Source organism: Camelus bactrianus, chromosome 5, assembly GCF_048773025.1.
Source record: "Camelus bactrianus isolate YW-2024 breed Bactrian camel chromosome 5, ASM4877302v1, whole genome shotgun sequence".
NCBI classification, from domain to species: Eukaryota; Metazoa; Chordata; class Mammalia; order Artiodactyla; family Camelidae; genus Camelus; species Camelus bactrianus.
The window spans coordinates 11,615,733-11,632,385 of NC_133543.1; the positions used below are offsets into that span (position 1 = coordinate 11,615,733).

Consider the following 16,653-nt stretch of genomic DNA (forward strand, 5'->3'; position numbering starts at 1 on the left):
GCTCAGTGCTCAGCACTACCTGAGCCAGCCCTGGGGCCCTGGGACCAGGCACAAAGAGTTGTCGTACAGAATCCCACCCCGTTTTTCCCTAATTCTAGAACTCTGAGATGGTCAGGGTGACGCTGTGTCCAAATCAAGATTTTGTTTCACCAGATGCTCCCAGGAGGGTGCTCCTTCTAGAACCAAAGGAAAAGCCTCACCGGAAGGGGCCTCCTCCACCTTTCTGCCTCGTTCCATGTATCCTGAGCCCAAGGTCTGGAAAGTCGAGGGCCATCCTGCACCCTGGAGTGTTACCAAGTCCACACTCATTCTGCTCGCCACGTGACAGGCCAGTAAATCAGGAGACAAGGTGTTAGGGTAAGGAATAACGACTTTATTCAGACAGCTGGCAGACTAATGTCCTAGAGAATCATCTTCCCCAAATCAGAATTCAGGCTCCTTTTATACTAAAAAGGGGAAGGGGTGTGGTTGGTTGTTGCAAACTTCTTTGTGTCGGAATCCTTTGTTCTTGCAGCTGTCCACGTGGGTCAGGTCACGGTGTCCCTGCAAACCTCCAACAAGACAAATATTTTCTATTCTGCAACTTGTTGTCTTTATACGAATGGGGAAATTTTAATATCCTGAAAGGTCAGAGCCTTGGGAATGGGCTGTCCTGTCTATTTCAGGCTCTAGGCAACATCCTTTTACAAAAGGTGCAGAACCAGCAAGACTGAGCACAGGAAACAGAGCACAGGGTTAGAGCCAAAGGAACAGATCTCATATGGAGTCAGGTTTGTTCTTTTCTATTACAGGGGCAGTGAGCAGGAGGTGCCAGCCTCTGTGTGGAGGGCAATGAAGCAGGAAGATGTGAAGACCTGGTCCCCAGGGCCTCAGGGAGCCCCCACCGCAGCCTGGCTCCCCTCTCCCCACCCGAACCCCTCACTGCACTAAACCACACCAGGCTTGGACCCTCTGCCCTGGGAGCCGAGTACACGCCCACCTGATGGTGCTGGTGGCGCACCTTACCCCCATCCTCCTCGTCCACACTCCCTGCTGTCAACTTCACCTCCCACTCCCACCCTCTTCTCTCCATTTCCCTTGCAGTGACCGTGATTCAACTCCCAACAGCAATCCCAGCCACACCCCACCTTCCCACAGCCCTGTCCCTGCTGTAAAATTGCCCAGTCCTTAGAAAAATCATCGGAAAATGCAGGTCTGATCGTGTTGCTTCTCTGACTCTCTCCTCTACCCAGTGGCCCCCAAAGTTTTCGGGGAGCTGGTTTCTTGTCCAACCTTCCCCCTTCACCTGGGGGGCAGACCCCTCTCCACCTTGGCTTTCTTTCTTCCTGGAGCACCTCTTATTATTAGTAGGGCGGCCAGTATTTGGAACAGAGCCTGGAGGGCCCCAAAGCGCTGGGCTGTGTCTACCTCTCACTCTCCTGCGTCAGGAAGGGTCAGATTTGTGTGCCCTGGGAGTCTCACTGTCCCCATCCGCAAAATGCAAACCAGGAGACCACACCCACAGGGAGGTTGGCGGGGTGTACCCAGACAACAAGCATTTCCTCTCCCACTGCTTGCCCCTGTGTGTGCGAGGAGGTCGTGCACACCCAAAGACAAACAGGACAAATGCAACCGATGAGTCAGCAGAAGGGAATGGTGTCATTTATAATTGTGTGCTCTGCTCCATCGGAAGTCCCGGTCTGGAAGAATTGCTTTTGCATGTGTATTTGGAGGTGATTTTCCCTCCAGAGGAAAGAGGATGCTGTGCTGCAGTGCAAGAAAGACCAAACGGGTAATTAGGAAAGCTGAATCTCTCAAGTCCCAGCCTGCTGCCACAAATAAAGACGACGGGCAAGCCACGCCTCTCCCAGCGCCCCGCCCACCACTCAGAAAAGCCGCCTCCAGCCCCTGATCCAGGTCAATCTCCTACGCAGAGACACCGCCAGGATTCATTTTTATGATGGTTTTAGAACGGGGACACTGAGATGAGACGATTCCTCCCGCACTGCGGAGTGAGAGCAGGCAGCGCCCGTGGTTCCCCTTTGTCACTCGGGCAGCACTGACGCGGGAGCCTCCACAGGGTGGGAGCCTCCATAGGTTAGGAGCCCGGTGCTTCCGGGCACTGATTGGTTCACGCCGGCCACGCCCCGCCCCCAGACACCGGCCCCCGGAGCCACTGTCCAGTGAGGAGCAGTGACACGTGAGTCCAGCCATGGATGCTGAAAACAAAACCAGACTTCCAGACACGCACTGCAACACTCAAAAGAAAAGAACCAGTTACACTACCTAGTCCTTAACTCAGGGATGGACAAGACTTAACTGGGTTTGATTATCCATCAAATAGTAATGTGTGTAGTTCTGAACAGCAGCCCTTCACCACATTTGAGGGGCAGGCGTTGCTTACAATTACGTATAATTAAAAAAAAATTTTTTTTAGTTTATTTATTTATTTGGGGGCAAGGGAGGGAGGAAGTTAGGTTTTTTAAAATATATTTATTTAATGGAGGTACTGGCAATTGAACCCAGGACCTCATGCATGCTAAGCACGCACTCTACCATTGAGATATACCCTTCCCCCCAAAGTTACCTATAATTTTAAGTGTAATTTCTCCCACTTAATATGAATTGATTCTGGAAGAAACTAGTGCCGGGGGCGGGGAGGAGGAATGGTTCTAAACCTAATGCAGCCCTTGCAGCCAGGTGAAAGGGACATTGGGCAGGGTCACTGGGTCTGGACACTAAGATGAGTTCTATTCGACTCAGTCAAGGTGCTCCTTTCCAGAGCCTTCTTCTGTCACGTCGAGACTCCGGGCTGGGGAGGAGGCAGAGATAATGCAAGCCTGAAATGGCAAGAGCTATGTCAAAAAATGAAAAGGGAACTCTAGCCCTGGTCATGTAAAGATCACAATTACTGAAACTGACTGCAGGAGAGTGTCTCTCAGTGAGGTTCTGAGGGGCCTGCTTTAATAAGTTGCTAAGACCTAGCTTCAGTTAGCTCAGGGTTTGTATAAAGACGATTAATTTCTGTAAAGCCCTTGGACAAATGTTGCTGTGTTAATTGCGCTAGCGGCCCCTTCTGCAGTCTGCATCCCACTTAGCCGTGCCTGGCCGACGCTCTGTCACACACCAGGTCACCAGATTGCTCAAGCATGCTTCTGGGCTAACATCAACCACAGACATCTATGGCCAGCCTGGAATATGCCAGGCCGGGTGAGGTAGGGATGGCCCGGATCATTAACCCACGTGCACTGCTGTGACTTGCCTGAGGCCACCCGTATCACGAGCAGATGTCTGGGACGAGACAGAGGTCTGATCAGCCAGGGGCCAGCGCTCTCTCTGCCAGCCTCTAAGTCGGCACACATTCTGCACCAAGGAGTTTGGCTGACTACTTCCTGCCGTGGACTGAGTAACTCCCCCCTCCACCCACGGACACTAATAACTTTGCCTGCAGTTAGCAGAGCTCTGGTCTGGGCTCCAGGGGTCCCAGGCCAAGCCCACTGCACTCTTCCCACACTTTGCAGGTATTCAGCTGTACCTGCCAGCCAGGTACCCTGTGGGAGAACAGAGAATTGTATAGGGAAAAACAAATCTGACTCCATGTTAGATCTGTTCCTTTAGCTCTAACCCTGTGCTCTGTTTCCTGAGCTGAGTCATGCTGCTTCTGCACCTTTTGTAAAAGAATGTTGCCTAGAGCCTGAAATAGACAGGACAGCCCATTTTCAAGGCTCTGACCTTTAAGGGTATTAACACTTTCCCATTCATATAGAGATAAAACGTTGCAAAACAGAGGATAACATTTGTCTTGTTGGAGGTTTGCAGGGACACCATGACCTGACCTGCACGGACAGCTGCAAGAACAAAGGATTCCAACACCAAGAAGTTTGCAACAGTCAACCACATCCTGTCCCCTTTTTGTATAAAATGAGCCTAAATTCTGACTTGAGGAAGATGGTTCTCCAGGACATTAGTCTGTCATCTTCTCGGTCTGCTGGCTTTCTGAATAAAGTTGTTATTCCTTGTCCCAACACCTCATCTCCCGATTTATTGGCCTGTTGTGCAGCAAGCAGAACAAGTTTAGACTCGGTAACAAAAGGAGACAGGAGAGGGCTAACAGTCCCTAGATATCCATCCTCTTTCTGATTCATTCAGACACAGAACCTTCCAATAACCACCACCTAGAAACCGCAGTCTGACCCACATTTTCTGCTCTGGATGGACATGTGGCCCACATGGCACCACATGGCCTCATGGAATGTAAGCAGTGTGGAGGTGCACAACTTCCAGAGCAGTCCCTTGAAAGGAAGTTGCTGGCCCTCTGCTCCTCCTCCCCCTCTCTTGGGCAGGAATGGAAATGTGGGGATGGAGGGGGACAGCTTGGACCATGAGAGTGAAGATAGGTCCCCAGGGAACAGTGAGCAACAAGACAGAAAGGACCTGGGTGACTTCTCAGAGTGAAGCCTGCACGGCCCCCACCAGGACTCTCACTAGCTGCTCCCTTTGCCTTCCATGCTCATCCCAAGATCTCTCCAGGATTCCCTCACTTCTTTCCCATCTCTGATCACAAGGAGACCCCATCCGTGAAAGGACACCCCACCTTCTATCACATTCCTGCCCCTCACCCTGCTTTCTTCTTTTTCATTGCAGTTAGCACCACTCACCATGCTACTTACAGGGTAAGTGTGCAATAGCATTATGTCTTTAAAAACTGTACATACCTTATTTTAAAAATACTTTATTTCAGGATTGGAAGGAAGATGGCAGAGTCGGAAAATCTGAGCTCACCTCCTCCCATGGGCACACCAAAATTACAATTATTTACAGAGCAACTAATAATGAGAAGGATCAAGATCTAGCAGAAAGGATCTCCTACAACTAAAGATATAAGGAAGGAAGCACAATGAGATGGGTATGAGAGGTGGAGACATGGTACAGTCAAGACCCACATCCCAAGGTGAGCCACCCACAAATGAGGGGTTAATTACAACTACAGAGGTTCTCCCCAAGCAGGCAGGGGTCTGAGCCCCACCCAGGCTCCCCAGCCTGGGGGCCCTGCACTGGGAAGATGAGCTCCCTGGACATTTGGCTTTGAAGGCCAGCAGGACTTACATTCAGGAGACGTTGAGGAGTATGGAAAATAAGGGATTCCGTTCCTAAAGAGCTCACACAAAATCTCACACACTCGAGGACCCAAGGCAAAAGCCACTCTCCATGGTCAGGAAACAAAACCAACCTATCAAACACACATAAATAAAAATAGCAAATTAGGCAAAAATGAGGGAACAAAGGAACACGTTCCAAATAAAGAAACAAGGTAAAACTCCAGAAGGAGAACTAAGTGAAGTGGAGAGAGGCAATCTACCCGAGAAAGATTTCAGGGTAATGATTGTAAAGATCATCAAAGAACTCAGGAGAAGAATGGATAAGCAGAGTGAGAAATTATAAGTTTTTAACAAAGAATTATAAAATATAAAGAAGAATAAAACAGAGATGAAAAAACAGTAACTAAAACTTTAAAATACCCTAGAAGGAATCAACAGTAGATTAGATGATACAGAGAAATGGATCAGTGAGCTGGAAGACAGAGGAGTGGAAATCACTGAAGGCACACAGAAAAAAAAAAATAATAAACAGATATGAGGATAGTTTAAGAGATTTCTGGGTCAACATTATGTGCACAAATATTCATGTTATAAGGGTCCCAGAAGAAGGGAGAGAGAAAGGGACAGGATACATGTTTAAAGACATAATAGCTGATAACTTCCCTAACCTGGAAAAGGATACAGACAGACATCCAGGTTCAGAAATCACAGAGAGTCCCAAACAGGATCAACCCAAAGAGGACCATACCAAGATACATTGTAGTTAGAATGGTAAAAATAAAAGATAAGAAGAGTACGTAAAAAGCAGCAAGGGAAAAACAACAAGTAACATACAAGGAAACTCCCATAAGGCTGTCAGCTGACTTTTCAGCAGAAACTCTGCAGGCCAGAAGGGAGTGACGTGATATATTTAAAGCGATGAAAAGGAAAAACCTACAACCAAGAATACTCTACCTGGCAAGGCTTTCACTCAGATTTGACAGAGAGATCGAAGTTTTACAGTCAAGCATCAGCTAAAAGAGTTCAGTACTGCCAAAAGAGCTTTACCAAAAAATGTTAAAAGGCATTTCTCTAAGTGAAAAAGAAAAGGCACACACACACACACACACACACCAAAGAAAAACACGAATTATGAAAGGATAAAGCTCATCAGTAAAGGCAAATATACAGTAAAGGTGGTAAGTCCACCACATACAAAGATAGTAAGAAAGTTAAAAGACAAAAGTAATAAAATCATCTGTATCTGCAATAAGTAGTTAAGGGATATGCAAAACAAAAAGGTGTAAAATATGATGTCAAGTACAGTAAGTATGGGAGGGGAAGTAGAAGTAAAAATGCAGAATTGTTAAAAATTTTTTAACATTTTTTTATTGAGTAATAGTCATTTTACAATGTTGTGTCAAACTCCAGCGTAGAGCACAATTTTTCAGTTATACATGAACATACATATTAAAATGTTTTCTTTTAATTTAAGAGATCAGCAACCTAACATGATCACGTATATGTATAAATAGATTGCACTATATAAACTTCATGGTAATCACAAACCAAAAATCAATAGTAGATATAGACATAGAAATGAGAAAGAAACCCAAATATTAACACTAAGATTGTCATCAAATCACTAGGAAAGACAGCAAAAGAAGAAGAAATGAACAAAAAAGAACTACAAAAACAACCCCAAAACAAAATTAACAAAATGGCAATAAGTACACACCTATATGTGTAAATGGACTAAACGCTCCAATCAAAAGACATAGTTTGGCTGAATGCATAGAAAAACAGGACCTGTATGTACGCTGCCTACAAGAGACTCACTTCAGATCTAAAGACACACACAGACTGAAAGGGGATGGAAAAAGCTATTCTATGACAGTGGAAACAGAAAGAAGACTGAGGTAGCAATACTTATAACAGACAAAATAGACTTTAAAACAAAGACTGTAACAGGAGACAAAGAAGAACATTTTGTGTCTTATACATATTATTCCACCATCTTCTGGAGACGTATGTATCTGATAGGAAGTGGCTGTCCATCTGAAATTTTTCCTTCATGCTTAAGACTTTCATTTATGGTAGATTTTAGGATTTTCACCTTTCATTTCCTGTTCTACAGTTCCACCATGATGTTTCTAGATGTCTTGTTTTCAGTTTTCCTGCTTAAGTCTTGATGTGCTCCGTCAACGTTAAGACCTGTCTATCGCCTTCAAAAAACTGTCACTTTCTCATGCTTTGTCTTGCTTCAAGAGTTTCTATTAGAGCTCTCCTTCAGCTTTTCACTCTAGCTCCATGTGTCTCAAGTGATCCTTCTCTCTCTTTCTGTATAAGATTCTGAGAGATTCCATTAGCTGTTTCTTCCTATTCACTAATTGTCTCTTCAGTTACATTGAGACTACTGAAGCATTTATCTATTGAAGGCGTCATTTCCTTTCATTTTAATGACTGTATATTTAATTTCTAGATTTATCATTTGGTCCCTTTCCTTAGTTGTCTGTCCAATTTCATAAATGGTCTTCCTTTGCTTATAGAGTGTCCCCTTTTCTTTGTCTTACTTGACATTTACCTACACTTGCTTCCTCAGTAAAAACTCCCATTTTTTTCATATACTTCCTCTCTTTCATGGCATTAGGTATCCTCATTTACTCTGAATTTTAGCCTGCGAATTCATCTTCATCAGGAGGTAAGTTCTATAGGAATCCAGGGCATCTCCTGAGCTGTAAAGATGTCCCTATGGGTGACATAACATTTGCTTCCATCAGAACTTTATAGTTTCAAGAGGTCAAATTCTGCAATGGCTTCTTGTGTTTTGTTTTCTTTTGTTTTTAGCGTAGATGGTGTAAAATGTAGCCCCACACCTCTCTGTGGCAGAGGCTTGGATTTTATTTTCTCAAAGGTGACTTTTTCTACTACATTCCATCATGGTTGGCTCTTCCCGTGCTACAACCCTGGGCTAGACTGTCCCTTTCCATGTAAATTTCCACCTGGAGCAGAGTTCCAACTCCCACAGTGTCTGAGGCTGTGAGCCTTCTTTACACAGCCTTAAAACCCTGTCCAGAGGTGTCAATTCAGTCCCTTAGAGCTCTGCAGCTTCAATATTGATTCTCCTTTATGGCTGTGATGTCCCTCTTTGTTTATGGCTCCTGGTGATTTCTCTCAATTCTTAAATGGAAATTTGGCTTTTTATAAAAATGTCTTCATGTCATCTATCTTGTCTAAATGAGCTTAGACTTGTAGTCAAGATAATAAGCTGACATCTCTACGTTGATATCTACAGACATCTGAACCTCTTCCCCAACCACAACCTGGCCTCCGTCAGTCTTCCATATTTCAGCAAATGACACCAACAGTCACCAGTTGCTTGGAGCAGGAGGCAGAAAAGAGTGCTCAGTTTTAGTTTGTCCAATGCCTTGACCAGAAATTTGAGCTCAATAAACAGTGGTTGCCATTGACTGTGCTGTCAATCAGCCCACCTTTCTTATGATCCTGAGTGATGCTGTGCATCATCCCACTTTTAAGATGACAGGCCACACTTGCAGTGTGCTGGAATCTCTGGTCAGCCAGCCCAGGGTGAGCATTCAGAAAAATGAACAAGATTAAGCACGGGTTCCTCAACTTCAAGAAATGCTGTTGGTTCCTAGTAATCACATTACATTTTCTAGATTACCACAGCCAGGTATTTAATCTCACTAGAAATCATCAAACTCCCTGATCTATAACTTCTAAAATCTATTTGTACCCTCCTTTTAAAGACTGATAGAATATAAACCTTCTGGCATCTTCTGAAAACCCTTCCTTGCTCTGAGCTTTATCACTAGTTATCAATGGTGGTTTTATGATCCTACTGATTTCCTTATTCTGAGCCCTGATTTGTCTTGCTCTGAGCCTCATTTAGGCTGAGTCCTCTGCCTCTTAACCATGTTGCATCCCTGCTTTCCATTTTGTAAGTTTTGCTTTTTTAACAAAATTGTGGCAGTAAAACAGGAATTGAGACATTTTGCTTTCTCTCCATCACCTTCTAATGTTACACCATATGCCATCAACAGTTGGACTCTGTCAACAAAACTTTTGAAATCCTTTTAAAAAATATCTATAACATATTTTTCATTTATGAAATTCTCCTATCTTCCACCTCCATTAGAATCTTATTCCAGATTTGTGCCATGCTTTGACATTTTTTTCTTTTTTTAACATTTTTTATTGATTTATAATCATTTTACAATATTGTGTCAAATTCCAGTGTAGAGCACAATTTTTCAGATATACATGAACATATATATATTCATTGTCACTTTTTTTTTCTCTGTGAGCTACCATAGGATCTTGTATATATTTCCCTGTGCTATACAGTATGACCTTGTTGTTTATCTCTTTTATATATAATACTTAATATCTACAAATCTCAAACTCCCAATTTATCCCCTCCCACCTCCTTCCCTCTTCCACAGAAACCAACAGCAATCTCTAATTTGAAAAGATACATACACCACAATGTTCATAGCAGCACTATATACGATAACTAAGACATGGAAGCAACCTAGATGTCCACTGACAGATGACTGGATAAAGAAGCTGTGGTATATTTATACAATGGAATACTACTCAGCCATAAAAAAGAATAAAATAATGCCATTTGTAGCAACATGGATGGACCTGGAGATCGTCACTCTAAGTGAAGTAAGCCAGAAAGAGAAAGAAAAATACCATGAGATATCACTTATATGTGGACTCTTAAAAAAAAGGACAGAAGTAAACTTATTGATAGAACAGAAACAGACTCACAGACATTCCTATGACTTTCAAAATCAAGGATAGTCTGACAACTCTACAGTCCATTTTTCCACCCATGTTCTCACTCTTTACCACCAAATTTATTCATCAAACTGCATACTTGACCTCTCCATTTGGATTCTAACAAACATCTCAATCCCTTCCCCCAACAGCACCTGGCCTCCTTGCCTTCCCCTTTTAGCAAACAGTATCCACAATCAACCAGTAGCTCAAAGCAAAATCCTAGAGTCAGTCTTGTGACCACTTTCCCCTGTATTGTACATCCAATCCATCAGCTAATCCTGCCACCTCCACCTTCAAAAAGAGTTCCAAAGTCCAATATTCTTTTCACCTTATATCTTACCTTGACCAACGTGATAGTGTCCTATGCAGGGTCCCTGACTCCGCTTTCTTCCTGTAATCCGTTCTCCACACAGGAAGGCTTTTCCCACATTTCCCCCAGACCCCAGACGGACCTTTCAGTCTGCCTTCCCAGCTCCTGGAAGTCTTCCAGTCATAGTGGGCTGTTTTGCCCTCTGCCTGGAATATTCTTTCCAATACAGTACATCTTCCTCACCTCACGCAGATCTCAGCTCAAGAATCACGTCCTTAGAGAAAGCTAAAATCACAAGCCCTGTCTATGCCCTTATTTCTTCATAGCTCTTGTCACTAGCTCGTATATAATCACATTACACATTATTTGTTTCCCTATTTGTGTCTGTCCCACCACTAGAAAGTAAGCTACCTGAGGGCAGGGGCTTTGCCATTCCCTGCTCTTCAGGTCCCAGGCTCATTGTTCCATCATCTGCTGGTTTCTAGGATGGTCTTGGAATGCGTGATACATCTTATGTCTTGATTCTTCACATGAAAACTGATTTTTTTTTCATTCTTGTAAGCTCTTATATCTTTGCCCCTAGAGTTTGGAAAAGTTATTAGTTTCTATTTTTAGCTATTATGTAGATTTTTTCAATTTGGAAACTCATGCCACTCACCTCCAGAAAAATATATTGACTTCTCTAATGAGTTTGTTCCCACTGTTTTCTGTTCTTTCTGGAAATGCTGTTCTTCTTAACTTGGACTTCCTGAATTCATCCTATAATTTGCTTGTCTTTTTTTTTTTTCCAATAATATCCAGGATTCTTTATTTTCTCTGTATATGCCTTTTAAAAGTAGTCTCCTGTTCCTTCACAGATAAAACATCTACTCTCACCTGTCTGTTAATACTGATATATTTTTGTTCTCCCTAAAGAGTCTGTTTCTTTCTTGTTGAGTTTGTCTCATTTTATTTTTTCTGTTTTTCCGTTTCTTTATCTTGCTTCTTTGACATCTCATGTTGTCTTCAAAGATCTTGAGACCCTTGATTAATATTTTTCTGAGTGTGATTATTAAGTCACAGATTTTATCTGTGTGGTATGATTCAATACTTTGCAATTATTATTTTGGGGGGGTAGAGAAAAGTCGATGGGTGCTCTCTGTGTCAGAATCTCATTGGCTGTCTTCCCGGCGAAGGATGTAACTTGAACATATCCTACAGGAAACCCCATTATCAGTATCTTTAGGTTTTTATTTCTCTTGAGCTGGTCAGATTCTTCAGCGAATGCTCTTCTGCCTTGAGAGGAGAAGCCAGTTGTCGGAACCCAGGATGGAGAGGCATGCAAATGTTCTCTCATGTCCCCTGCTGTCTGTTTCACACCTCTGCTCTCAGCCGGATTTGCTATCCAGTCCAGAGACCCTCTATTTTATCCTCTCCACAGATTAAACCTCAGTTTCTTCCCAGGGTTGGGGGATCAGTTGCCCCATTGCAAAGACTTGGGAGGAGATCCGGGACATTATCTGCCTCTCAAATAGATCTGCAATCATTTCCCTTGGTTTTATAGATTTCCAGAGGCACCGTATGCTGCAAATTCTTTGGCCTTTGGGGGATTCTACTTTGTAAACCAGGTTGCTTTTTGGGTTTTTTGTTTTTTACTTCTGCCAGTGAAAAATTCAATTTTCTCAGCTGAGCTACATCACTTGCCACTCACCATCTGTTTTCCAGTTCCCCAAATTTTGTTATTTTAGTCCTTATAGGATTTTGCCTTTTTAAAATGTTCCCTTTTGAAGTACAATATGAAAAATAAAGAAGATTGCATATATCATAAGAGTAGATCTTAATCAATGTTCAAAAATAAAACACGATCTTATAACCAGTTCCCACATCACAAAACAGAACATTACCAGGATCCCAGAAGACCCCTTTAGGCGACCTTTCAGTCTCAGTCTCCCTCCTCACAATGGTCTCCACTCTCCTGACTTCCCTAACAACGCAGATGAATGTTTCCCTTTTTTTTTTAACTTTATGTACATGGAATGATGCAGTATGGATTCTTTCTTGTCTGGCTTTTTTCACTCCGCGTTTTGTTTGTGGCATTAATCCATAATGTAAAATGTAGCTAGTTCATTCCCACTGCTGTATATATGGTTCATTTCTCCACTGTACAAATGAACCACAATTTACTTACCCACTTTTGATGGACACCTGGTAGTTTCCAATGTGGGACCTACTGTTGATAGAAATATTCTTGTGCATGTTTTTGGTAAACATATGTATGCATTTCTGCTACGTATATGTCTAGGAGTGAAACTGTTGTGTCATAGGAGATATATATAGACAGAGAGACAGAGACAGAGAGAGATAGCGTGCTTTATATATATGAGTGATATATATAGAGAGAGAGAGAAGGAGAGAGATAGAGAGAGCGTGCTTTAGCAGAGACCATCATTCTGTTTTCCAGATTGTTTGTATCCACTGACACTCCTACCAGCTGTGTATGAGAATTCTGGCTGTTCTATTTCATTATTAGCATCTCTTTTCACTGCAAACTTTCTAGTGGGTGTTTCTGCATTTAAAAAATTCTTCTACTGTCATTTTCATGAGGATCGAAAAGGAAGTAGACTTCATTGTGTCAATTAGAAAGCCAGTCAAGGCTTTCATTTAACCAAAACACCAATTTGATCACGTCTCTCACCGTTACTAAAACCTTTCAGTGGTTCTCAGAATAAATTTCAAATTTCTTTCCTTGAGCTGTCCCTGGATAGCTCCATCGCATCTTTTCCATGGATGTGGGTATAACTATAGAGAACATCGTGTAATTTACCAAACATGTGCTCTTTTAGGCAGCTCTGTCTGCAATTGCAGTAATTGTCTCTTCTTCTTCAGTTACTTTTTCCAGCCTAGTTACTCCACCGCCACCAACAAGAACCACACCTCCAGAACATCTGCCTTGAGTGCCCACCAGGTGCCCTCCTCTGTATCTCTCTGTCACCCTTTGATTTCTTCTGTCAGGGCACTTATCATAGAATGATCTCTTGTCTCTCCTCCCCAATGCCTGGGCAGCTCACCAAGAGGAAGAACTGTCTTACTTCATTTTGTAGCAACAACACCCAACACCGTGCCCCAGACAGGACACTGAACAAGTGGTCCTTTCATTCTTTCATTCATTCATTCATTCATTCATTCATTCATTCAGTTACCTACTCAACAAATATTTAATAAGGACCTGCCATGTGCCAGGCTCTGTTCCAAGCAAAGGGTGAAGCAACAAGAAAAACCTCTGTCCTCAGAGGCTGAAGGTAAGCAGGTAAACACAGAGAGAAATAGCAGACAACTTCCCATCCAGCCCCCTGGCCCCTCTGAGGACACACATTTCTGCCCGTCCTGCTCCAGTGACACGACTCCTCTGTCCTATGTCTGTCCCAGGGCCTCTGCTCTGGCCCCTCCCTGGCCTCCACCCCCAATATCGCCGGGTGGGTGGAACCTTTTCAGCATTCAGATTTCAGCTTTAAATGTCAGCCCCTCAGAGGGCTACTCCTTGACCACAAAGTCAGTCTCTATCACAGCATACTCTTTTAATTCTCTACATAAAATACACAGCTATCTGATATCTTTATTGTACATCTGGGGGTTTTGTTGGTTTGTCTTCTTTTTCCCCTAAACAAGCTACATGAGGCTTTTTTTTTTTTATGTTTTAACAGTTCAATTCCTTTATCCCACATAATAGGGCTTGGCAAATAGTAGGTGCTCAATATATTGACAAACTGAGTGAATCAATGAGTTCACCGAAGGAAAATTAGAAATGGAAGAATTTCAGAAAGGAAAGCTCACTTCCACAACCCAGCAATTGTATTCTTAGCGATTTACCCAAGAGCGAAGAAAACATGGTCACTAAAATGCTTTTCTGTGAATGGTCACAGCAAGTTTATCCCTAACAGGCAAAAACTGGAAGCAGTCCGACTGACCGCCAAGAGGAAAATGATAAATAAGCAAGTGTGTTCTATCCAAACAATGAACTACCACCTGGCAAGAAGAAAGGAGGAACCTACTGAGAGGAGCAAGCGGGGTACCAGTCTGATGGCTTGAAGCGATGCGAGATGCTTTCAGAACACTGGGAATGTGCCACGTCTCGACCGTGGTTATGAACACCTGGTGTGCACATCTATCAAAGTTACTGAACCATATTCTTTTTTTTTTTTTTTTCTAAAATTTATTTTAAATAACCCATTTGGTACTTTTGGGGGGAGCAATGTAAAAATTTTATGTACACTTAAAAGCTTCCTATCAAAGAACAGAATGCGTGTTTCCACTAATCTTTAGTGATGTTTTAAGTTTTCTTTTTCTCCTCCTTACGTATTTCTTTTTTTTATTCTTATTTTCCATTGAAGTGTAGTTGATTTACAATGTTAGTTTCACGTGTACAGCAAAGCGATTCAGTTATATATATATGTACATATTTTTTTTCAGATACTTTTCCATTACAGCTCATTACAAGAAACTGAATATAGTTCCCTGTGCTGTAGAGTAGGTCCTTGTTATTTATCTATCTTGTATGTAGTAATGTGTATCTGCTAATCCTAGACTCCTAATCTATCTCTCCCCCATACTTCTCCCCCCTGGTTTCTATGTTCTACCCTCCTCACACATTTCTTGCTAAGTTTATTCTTAGTGTGGCCCATCTTTTCTGCTGTGATTGATTGATTGATTTTATTGAAGTATAATTGATTGACACTGTTGTGTTAGTCTCTGGTGTACAACGTGGTGATTCAGTTAATATATACACACATTCTTTTTCATTTCATAGGTTGTTACAAAGTATTGAAAATAGTTCCTTGTGCTATACAGTAGGTCCTTGTTGTTTATCTATTTTGTATATAGTGGTTTGTGTCTGCTAATCCCAAACTTAAATGGGTACTTTTTTAGCACTGTAAAATATACTTCAAATGTTTAATTAATTAATTAATATTAACATTAATTAATTAAACATTAATTAATGGATGGATTAAATTTTGATGAATGCATTAAAATTTTAATTTTTAAAAAATTTTTAATTAATTTAGTTAATTTAAAATTGAACTATTTTCAAAGGAAAATTTGAGAATTATTGCACATCTCATCTCCGCTCTCACACTCAGCCTTATTTGAAACTTATCTTCAACCTAAAATCTTACCTTACGATGTCCTGGTCTGCCTGAGAAGTCCGCCCCACGCAGGCTTGGGCTGACTTCTCCACCCCACGCGGTAGGAGTCACAGTGTCACCATCAGGTTTGCAGCCCCAGCAGCTCCTGCCTTATCAGGTTCCCAGGGTCCAATCTACCAATGGACAGGAGTCCAGGACCTCAACCGGCACACCTGGGCCCTCACAGCAGACTCTGCAGGACCTCCCATTGCCAATAACTACAGTCAGTCAGAGCTCGCCCTGCAAGCAGCTGCGTGTCCTGGGCAGATGACACAAGCCCGCACTCCTCAGAGTGCAATCAGCAGACCGCCAGCATCTTCACCGCCGGGACGTTTGTCAGGGCTGCAGAGTCCCGTCCTGGCCCAGACCTGCTGACTCAGAACCTGCACCACGACGTGACCCTGGGGTGACGGGGATGGACACTAGAGTTTGAGAGGCGCCGAGCTACCCTTTCTGAGCTTCAGAGTTCTCTGTAAATGGTAACAATCCTGCTGACCTTTCCAGTTTACAGGAAGACTGAGCGAAGTCACACCACAAAGCCACCAGCTCAAGGGCTGTCACTTAGTCGGATTCAATGAATGGCCCCTTCCTGCCTCCTGGCCCCTTCCCCAGTCATTTCCAGCCAGCCTCAGGCCTGCTTAGTAAAGAGATTTGCCAGCAAATCTGAACAGCCGCCCTGGACAGCAGGGTAACGGACTTCACGGAGCTGGGAACACCACTGGGACCTCCAGAGCACACGAACGTCTCCCGGGCCTCTCCTCCGTCCAACTGCGCTGATATATTTCCATGTTAATCAGAAGACGGCATTTCCAATTGCGTCATCATCCCCAAGTGTCACCACTCTCTGAAGATAAAAATTAGATCTTGGTCCCTGAAACTTATCATTAGGCATCTGCCTGCCAACCCGAAGACATGGACACATCCCAGATGGGCCGCAGAGCTGCGAACCATAAAGAAAACACGGGACATCCTCTTCCTGTCTTCCGCGATTTCCCCTCCCCTTATCCTCTCTCTCTTTTTATCCTCCTCCTCCGGTTCCAGCACCTCCCCTCTCTGGGGAACCACTTCCCCTCCAGGGAACTGCCATTAGCTCACAGGCAGGGTAAAGATGGATCGGACCCAGCTGCTGGCCGGTGAACGGGCGGCTTCGCAGTGGCCTCGCTGTGACTGCAGCCCAGGGAAAGCCTTGCAGGCTGACAGGGAGCAGCAGCGCCAGTCATCCCTGCACAGCCTGCCAGGTGCGCCTATCCCGGGGGCTCCCCGAGCATGCCCAGAGTGCTCCCTTTGTGCTGAATAATTCACTAGACACTCTACG

At 43.4% G+C, this 16,653-nt stretch overlaps 1 long non-coding RNA gene across 5 annotated transcripts in view; it reads right to left on the reverse strand.

The window, feature by feature from the left end:
- LOC123618733 (uncharacterized) overlaps positions 1–16,308 on the reverse strand; it is a 37,844-nt gene extending 21,536 nt beyond the window's left edge. For all 5 annotated transcript variants that reach the window (XR_012506935.1, XR_012506937.1, XR_012506936.1 and 2 more), the window contains exon 1: positions 15,330–16,308. This is a non-coding gene — a long non-coding RNA (uncharacterized LOC123618733). The remainder of the gene's footprint in view (positions 1–15,329) is intronic.
- Positions 16,309–16,653: the final 345 nt, after the last annotated feature.